The sequence below is a fragment of the Bubalus bubalis genome, chromosome 12 (assembly GCF_019923935.1).
Source record: "Bubalus bubalis isolate 160015118507 breed Murrah chromosome 12, NDDB_SH_1, whole genome shotgun sequence".
Taxonomy (NCBI): domain Eukaryota; kingdom Metazoa; phylum Chordata; class Mammalia; order Artiodactyla; family Bovidae; genus Bubalus; species Bubalus bubalis.
In genome coordinates this window covers 24,885,902-24,894,376 of record NC_059168.1, presented here as the reverse complement: position 1 = coordinate 24,894,376, position 8,475 = coordinate 24,885,902, and the positions used below count along the sequence as shown (strand labels likewise).

Sequence of the window (8,475 nt, the reverse complement as noted above, 5' to 3'; positions counted from 1 at the left end):
CTCCTTGCATACAGGTCTAATCCACTAGTTTTGTGGTGATAGGAATGCCATCTCCTTATACCTGTATATGTAGTACTTTATGGTTTTTATATCATGTTTCCATACTTTTCTGACTTGATCTTTATCACCCTTCACAACCTTTAAAAGTCCTATCAACCTCACATTAAGACACTGACCTACAAATCTGCCAGTGGTCTATTTGTTTGTTTGTAATCTATCTGGTGATTTCTAGCTTAAATAGAGCAAGGACAACTAATTTAGCTTCTTACCTTCCCACTTCACCGCCTCACCAGAAAAAGAGTTTCCCAAACCACCATCATTCCAGCAATAACCTGTAGGGACAGAAACAATATTTAAGAGGAAGAATGATCTAACCATTAGAGTTGACAGAAAGTGGACCGCATCACCTTGAGAAAAAATGACATGCTGATGCTAAAGCTTTTCAAATAGGAGCTGGGGTTTTGTAGAAGGGATTCCCAATGTGGACAGGGGGTTGGGCAGAATGACCTTTCATTTGTTTCTGTCCACGTGGGGGGCCCAGTCCATGCTCAACTCTTAGCTGACCTCTTGGAAATATCTGACCAGTTCTTGCAATGATAACCTCTGAAAGTTAAAAATTACACACTTGGCAAATGTGACTGTTTTTATGCTTTGTACATTTTAACATTAATTTCCTTTAAAAAAATTTTTCAGCAAATGTTTTTAAAATGCTAGCCTTTTCTCTATTCAAAATTGGAAAGAATCCACACAAAGGAATATTATCCAGCCATAAATTAAAAAAAAAAAAGAGTTGCTTGTATATTTTTGAGATTAGTTGTTTGTCAGTTGCTTCACTGGGAGGACCCAGAGGGATGGTATGGGGAGGGAGGAGGGAGGAGGGTTCAGGATGGGGAACACATGTATACCTGTGGCGGATTCATTTTGATATTTGGCAAAACTAATACAATATTGTAAAGTTTAAAAATAAAATTTAAAAAATTTAAAAAAAAAAAAAGAAAGTACTGATACAAGGTAGAACAGGATGAGTCTTGAAAACATTGAAAGAATCCAGTCACAAAAGACCACACATTAAGATTCCATTCATATGAAGGTCCAGAAAAGGGGAAATGTAGAGACAGAAAGTAAATTAGTGATTATTTAGGGGCGGGGTGGGGTCATAGCTGAAGGATACACGATTTCCTACTGAGTTGATAAGAATGTTTTAAAATTGACTGTGGTGACTGATGGTTGCACCTATCTGTGAAAGTACTAAAATCCACTGAACTGCAAACTAAGTGCGTGAATGGTAGGGTATATGAGTTACATCTCGATAAAGCTATTTAAAAAAAAATAAGCCAATATTATGTGTCGGGGTGGCGGGATAGATATTTGTTTCCAGGTTGGCTAGATTTCTAAAGGGGAGCCCTCACCATCTGCAGAGGATGAGCCTGTGAGCGAAAGTGTCTGGTCCAGCCACGTTAGGTGACTGGGCGGACTTTCTCACATTCCAGGTGGTGTGGGGCTCCCCTTTCGGAACCGGGGACTGGGGTTAGTAGCCGAGGAGACAGACAAGAGCTCCGCCCACTTTCTCAGAGCTTTCTAGGTCTTTCTTCTCAGCACTCCTGGTAGTATTTCCATCCCAGGAGTTTACTAGCACACCCCATAAAAATAGCTGAAACCACGCTTATGGGAGAACGCGTCCGGGAGGCCTCTCAACCCAGCTACTCTTGTTCCCCACTTCGCCCCACCTCCCGGGGATGTGGGGCGCCCCCCGCCCACCCATCCGCTAGCAAAGCGGTCCCCGTGCCTCAGGGGTGCGTTCACGTGCTGGAACATTCCAAATCCAGCTGGCAGATTTCCTGCTTCCCGGGGGTACTTCTGAACTTGGGGTGTGCGGCGGGCAGGAAAGGATATCCCTAGAAAACGTCTTTTCTCCCGTCTGCCAGAGAATTCCACCCCTCCTGACTGACACCGGGGAGAAGGGGCACAAATGGGGAGGAAAACGCCCAGGCACTTTCCCCAAACTCCGCAGATCCGCCCAGGGAGGCCTGGAGGCCTGGGGAGGGGAGAAGGGCCCGCCGTCTAGAGGCTCTGAAGATCCGAGGGAGGGGGCGACGACTAGTTAGTAGTAGTTAAAAAGGAGGACAGCGACCGCTCCTGCTCTGGGTTTCGCGGGAGTGGTCGCTTGGCTGCCGCCCCGCCACCCAACGCGCACCCCGCCGCTCCTGGTCCTGGGTAAGGGGCAGCGGCCGGGAACCGGCTCCGGGAGCTCGGGCAAGCCCCGTAGAGAGGGCGCCGGAATTTTCTATGACGAGACCTAGGTAGGGCCCCATCACCGGTGCAGCGCCCCTGCGGTCCACATCCCCGGTACCGGGATCGGGGATTGGGTGCCGTTAAAGGAAATGCCTAGGAAGAGGGAGCAGCAGGTAAACGTCCGGGTTCGGGCGGCTGTTTGGTTCGCGGGGGCAACAAGTAGCTTGGAAAGCGAGTAAGAGGAGCGGATACGAGCGGCTTCCTGCCTGCAGCGGAGCAGAAGACGCACGCAGAGCAGTCAGAGACAGGAACTGAGGAGTGTAAAGAGAGTTTGATTCGTTTCCTTGAGCACGGAGGTAAAAGTGGGGAACCTGCGGGTATCCAAAAGGGTTATGCTCCAGGTGAGGCTCGAACTCACAACCTCGGCATTGCTCTGCATGTACTGCTGTATAAGTACCGCGCGCTAACCGATTGCGCCACTGGAGCTCTGCTCACCCCGCCTTGCGATGGCTCTATCAGGGTTTACTCAGGCCCCGTGCGGGCCTCTGCGGAGCATGCGCACCTTCGGCTCGCGGCATGGCGGGAACTAGCCGGGGCCCCGAGACCCCGCAGCTTCCGGTCCGGCAGCTCCCGGCCAAGTGAAGGCGGGGAGGCTGCGGAAGATCGTCTGGAATGGCGGGGTCGTTTGTCAGGGCCTTGTAAAGAGCTCAGCCCGCCTCCCTGAGCAGCGCGGGAGGAGGAGCCCTGGCCGCTGCGGTCTTAAAACCACCTCCGCGTCCTCGGTGTGGAGCTTCGCCTGCCGGGAGCAGACCCCGCGAGGAGCCGGTCTCACACAGGAGACAGGCTGCGGCCGGTGGGCGGGCCTTGTTGCGAGGGATGGAGCGGGGCGGCCTGGGCTCCGGGGCCGTAGATGTCCCGGACGACAGTCCCTGCCCCTTGCTCCAGCCTGCCTGGTGAGCCGGAAGGCCCCACCCCCTAACCTGCGCTCCCTGGAAGTCGGTGGGAGTCGGGAAACCCGCGAACGAGCGAAGCCGGCAACCGCCGGTTGAGGCTCCAGAGTGCCGGGGCCGAAGTGGCCTTCGAGCTTCCAACACCGGACTGGGCGGGGATTTACCGTCAGACCCTTGTTGTGTCCCGAAGGCTTTCTACCGCTCCCTACTCTGTTCTGAGTGGCGTGCTCGGGCACTCAGGCTGAAGAAGTGTCCCCGAAGTCTTGTCAAGCCACTGGCGTTCCGGGGACACGATGATAGCCCGAGTCTTCAAGAGGCTGCAGGCTAGGTTCCACGTCTTTTGTTGGGCCACACAATGTATGTTTTGTTTAAAGCGAGTTCCTAATATGTAAAATCAAGAGGTCTCATACAAATATCTGGATATCCATTTCTTTTTTTAAAGCGGAAAGTATAAACCGTACCCAGGACTGAATTACGACTGTTCCGCGCCCTGTGCACTTCGTCTTTGTGGGCCCCTTTCTGCATTAAAAAAAAAAAATTTTTTTTAATTATGTTTTGCTGCTATAAAACACAAATATAATCCAGGCTGTATTTATCGTTACATTTATTATCATATTTTTTCTGATCTCAAAAAAATTTTAATGTAAACATTTTGGAGAGTTCTAGGCACTGTGTCTGTTATCCTTGATTGATAACTCTAGTGGGGACCTCTGGGAGTTTATCAGCAGCCTCCTCCACCAAGTCCCCCGACCCGTTCCCTCTCGGATTCCCTCCATCGATTGTCTCCGCCTCTGTTGGCATGTTGGTCACCCTGTTTGATGACCTCTGCTTTCCTGGGAGAGCCAGGACAACAAACAAGAGAACACTATGTCAATAAATTTCAGAACCATCACGAGCAAGGGATGGGGGCAGAATAATGATCATGCATAATCATCGTGATGAAGGGAAGGTAAGTGTTAAGTTGCTCAGTCTTGTCGGACTCTTTGCGACCCTATGGACGGGGCTCACCAGACTCTTCTGTCTTTGGGATTCTTCAGGCAGGAATACTGGAGCCGGTTGCCATTTCCTCCTCCAGGAGATCTTCCCAACCCAGGAATTGAACCCCTACATTGCAGGCGGGAACCTTTATCATCTGAGCTGCCAGGGAAGCTCAATCACCTTGATGGTGATGACTGTCATTAACAGGTTGTGTTTGGGTGATGAAGTCAAGAGTAGGACTGTAGAAAAGCCTTGAAATTGGAGCAGAAGAGACTGGAATGATCAGGCAAAGGCCGACGTGGCAGACACAGGCTCTGTGTAAGGGAGGGGCCTCTGAAGGGGGTGTTTTCAGGAAGATCAATGCTTTGTGCACACTGTTGTGCACCCAGGGAAAGGAGATAGGTAAGCCTCTCCAGATGGTTTGTGAACTATGGGAGGTACGCATCCAGAGCTCAGGAAGGATGGTCAACACCCCTGCAAGATCCCTTCAGGTACCAGGCTGATGGTGGATGCAGAGCTGTTTACAAAATGCCAGGATTAGGGCTCCTTGGAGCCCACTTTGCCAGGTCCTTGGTAAATCAAGGACAGCAGAGAGTGAGCCTTTGAAATAAGTCCCTCCTAAAACACGGAACAAACCCTAAAGGTAAAGGCATAATTTGCCCACAGGTGGGAATAATTTTTCCCCTAAATTGAAAGGGGTTAATTTCCTGAAAGACAAGAAAATAAGTTATGGACTCAAACACAGCATCTTCTCAGATCCAGTAACATTTGCAGAGTCTGCTCGTCCTTGCTCCTAGCTCCTCAGGTGAACTATAAGGAGCAAAGATAGCCCCTGGTGGTCCAACTTCCCTTTCCACGCTTCACTTTCAGATCTTGTATTGGTTCAAGCAGATACTGCTTTGTATGAGACCCTTTACAGTTTTGGCTCAGCAGATATTAACTGACCGTGGTTGCACAGGAACGGAGGGCAACACCTAATACAGCCTTTTAGAACTAAAATAGCTTAATCCCCAAGGAAATTAGGGCTCTAACGGAGGAAGCTGGAAGCTGGGGAGGGCAGTGCTGAACCTAGAGAGGGTAGTGTCAGAACCTCTGCTACTGGAGAGATTTTTCAGCAAGAACGAGTATACTGAGACCTTCAAACCACTTAACCTCATACACACCCATCCTGAAGAGCTCTGAGCTAAGAGTCTGAGTCTGGCTCCCTGGCTGTGCGACTTTAAGTAAATGTCTTACCCTTTCTGGGCCTCAGTTTCCTCATTTGTAAACTGTAAAATCTAAACCAGAGTTTTCTATCCTATCTTGACTGGAGAATTCCTTTTACCATGTATACTCTTGACAACAGCTTGTGCTGATTTAATCATATAATAATTTGTGTGATGTGTAACAAAGAAGTGATTCTTAAAACTTATTTTAGATATAGGTATGATATTAAAATAAACTTGAGTAATATCCCTAGTATCATAAGACTAGTTTCAACTTCCCATTTACCATGTAATGCAAAATGTTTGATTTACTTTAATTATGTAAGGGAAAAGCATGCTTTGTTAACAGTCTTTAAAAGAGCATATACTGGTCTTAGGACAAATGTATATTAAAATGTATGAAATGTAATGACTCATTGTAGCATCAAAAATAGACACAAACTGCTTTCCTAAATGAATGTTTAGAATTTATGCTTTTTGCACTTTAAAAACTGGTTTATTTTTATTACTTTCATGCTTTTTGTGTCTAAATGATAAGCTAAAACAGAAGGGTTCTGGCTGCTATGTGTAAGCACCATTCTGCAAATAACATGAAGCGGGTATGGCTGGTCTTTATTCCTAATAATGAAAGACCAAATTGGATATAATGATCACTGTATTTTGTCTTCTTGGTTTTTGCTTCTGACATACAAGATAAACATTTTGATTAGCCGAATGCAATTTGCACATCAAGTAAATGAAGCTCATTTGAACTAGATTTGTAGAATTTTCATTTTATGGTCTTCTTTTACTTTATTTCAGCAAACTTTTTATATTTTAAGCCAGCATTCCATTATGGTTGTATATGAAGCAATATATGATTTTAGATAGGTGCTGCAGAGGAGTCAAAACTCACCACTTAGGACCCACGACTGCGGCTGAATCATAAACACACATCTGGTATTCAGGGACCACTGCAGGTGCTGGTCAACAGGCATCAGATGTTCCCACAGTGATTTCACATTCATGGGGCAAGAGGTTGACTGAAGAATTCTTTTATTATTTTTCTAAGTAGAAATAGAAAAAAAAAAAAAGAAATAGAGAAGATGCTCTATCACCTGTAACAGTGAGAACCATCTTGAATGTCTTTCAGAACTTCTAGAATTTGGCAATATCTAAAATCCCTTGCAGTCCTAATAGTCCATGATCCTTACCAGCACCACATGGAGAAATGACCCTTTATTTGCCCTTTGGAGGAGAAAGATGTGTCGGTCTTATGGCCCAACTCTAGTGAAGTGTGATACAGATTTGAACCAATTACATACAGGAGAGGAACATGATAATTTGGGAAAATACAGATTCCCTTGACTCTGGATTGAAGCTGAAATGACATGGTGAGAACCTGTCAGAGGAGAAAAACATTTAAAGACTGTTGGCATTTCAGTGTTAGAAAGAGTATGGGGAAATGGACACTGTTCAGTCTTTTTGTTTTTTTAAGACAGTTAAGCAGAATCTATCAAATACATGTCCTTTGACCCAGCAGTTCCACTTCCAGGAATCTCTGCCATAGAGACATTCAAACATGGGAACAAATATACCATATTTCATCAAATCTAAGTTGCCCTATCCTATAAAATGTACCGTGACTTTATGTGATGTTAAAGAAAGAAAAGATGCTGCCATTTTAACAACACTGTGCTTTCAGGTCAGACTTTTTATTTTGTACGTATTAAAAGAGCTCTTTTAGACAAACCCAGATGTACATTTTGAAAATCATATATCACTCTTGAGAACTATTGCTTTTGGCTCAGCTCTTCAGCCTCTTAGTTTCTCCCACCTACAAACCGGACAATGCTCCACGGAGCAAAGCAGCTCAGGCTGCACTTCTTCCTGAATCGACCCCGCCACACCTGGGCTGTCTTCAAGCAGATTTGTGTGTCTGTATCTATTGTGTTTCTAACTATTACCAGTGGGAATAGTTTGACAGAAAATAGTATGTAAAGAGTTCATGTGACCACATTTTTATCCTCCAAACAGGGACATTTCTTAGAGTGAAAGGGGGCGCTGTAATAACATCAGTGTGACTGGTGACTGCAGCCAACCACTAGGAGCACAGGGCTGTCCTAATCATAGGCTGCTATGTACTGCCTGTTGCTAATTCGCGCCTGACTCTTGACAACCCCATGGACTGTAGCCCACCAGGCTCGTCTGTCCATGGGATTTCCCAGGCAAGGATACTGGAGTGGATTGCCATTTCCTTCTCCAGGGGATCTTCCCGACCCAAGGATCAAACCTGCATCTCCTGCTTGGCAGGCAGATTCTTTACCACTGAGCTGCTGCTGCTGCTAAGTCGCTTCAGTTGTGTCCGACTCTGTGTGACCCCATAGACGGCAGCCCACCAGGCTCCCCCGTCCCTGGGATTCTCCAGGCAAGAACACTGGAGTGGGTTGCCATTTCCTTCTCCAATGCATGAAAGTGAAAAGTGAAAGTGAAGTCGCTCAGTCGTGTCCGACTCTTCTCGACCCCATGGACTGCAGCCCACCAGGCTCCTCCATCCATGGGATTTTCCAGGCAAGAGTACTGGAGTGGGGTGCCATTGCCTGAGCTACCAGGCTATAAACACATAAAACACAAATAGGAAGGATTCCCTATTACATGTCGTTTAATTATGAGAACGTAAACAGGGTGTGTGTCAGTTGTTAACTTAGTGCTTCTCTGCTCCAAACACACCATCTCTGCCCTGTGGTCTCACCAGCCAGTGCCACTGTTATGCCCCATCAATGGATGGAAGGTGCCAGAAGAACGCTGAAGGGCCTTCTCTTCCTCCTTCCAGCGCGTTTCTAGCTTCTCCAGCACAGCTGCCAGTGGGCGGCTTCCAGTCAGATTTTGCCATCCTCCCAGCACAGCTTCCTGCTTGCCAACCCCAGCCTGCAGCGCCTCGGCAAACTTCCCTGCCATCCAGTGAGCCCCCACCACGCACCCACCAGAGTGTTCCAAGCCTCAGCCTCGGTGGAGAGGGAGGGCCCTTTCCAAGTTTATCCTTCCGTGGGTTTTCTCTGTTATCTCTGGAGGTAGAGGCTGCTCCCTTTCTTCATTATTCCTGTATACTTTAGGATTCCTTTTACCCCGCA

The 8,475-nt window shown here is 47.2% G+C and overlaps 1 non-coding gene across 1 annotated transcript; it reads right to left on the bottom strand.

Annotated features, from left to right (window-relative positions):
• Window positions 1-2,625: 2,625 nt before the first annotated feature.
• On the bottom strand, window positions 2,626-2,718 carry TRNAI-UAU. Its single transcript is given in 2 exon segments — window positions 2,626-2,661; window positions 2,681-2,718. It is a non-coding gene; the product is annotated as a tRNA-Ile (tRNA).
• Between the last annotated feature and the right edge of the window lie 5,757 nt (window positions 2,719-8,475).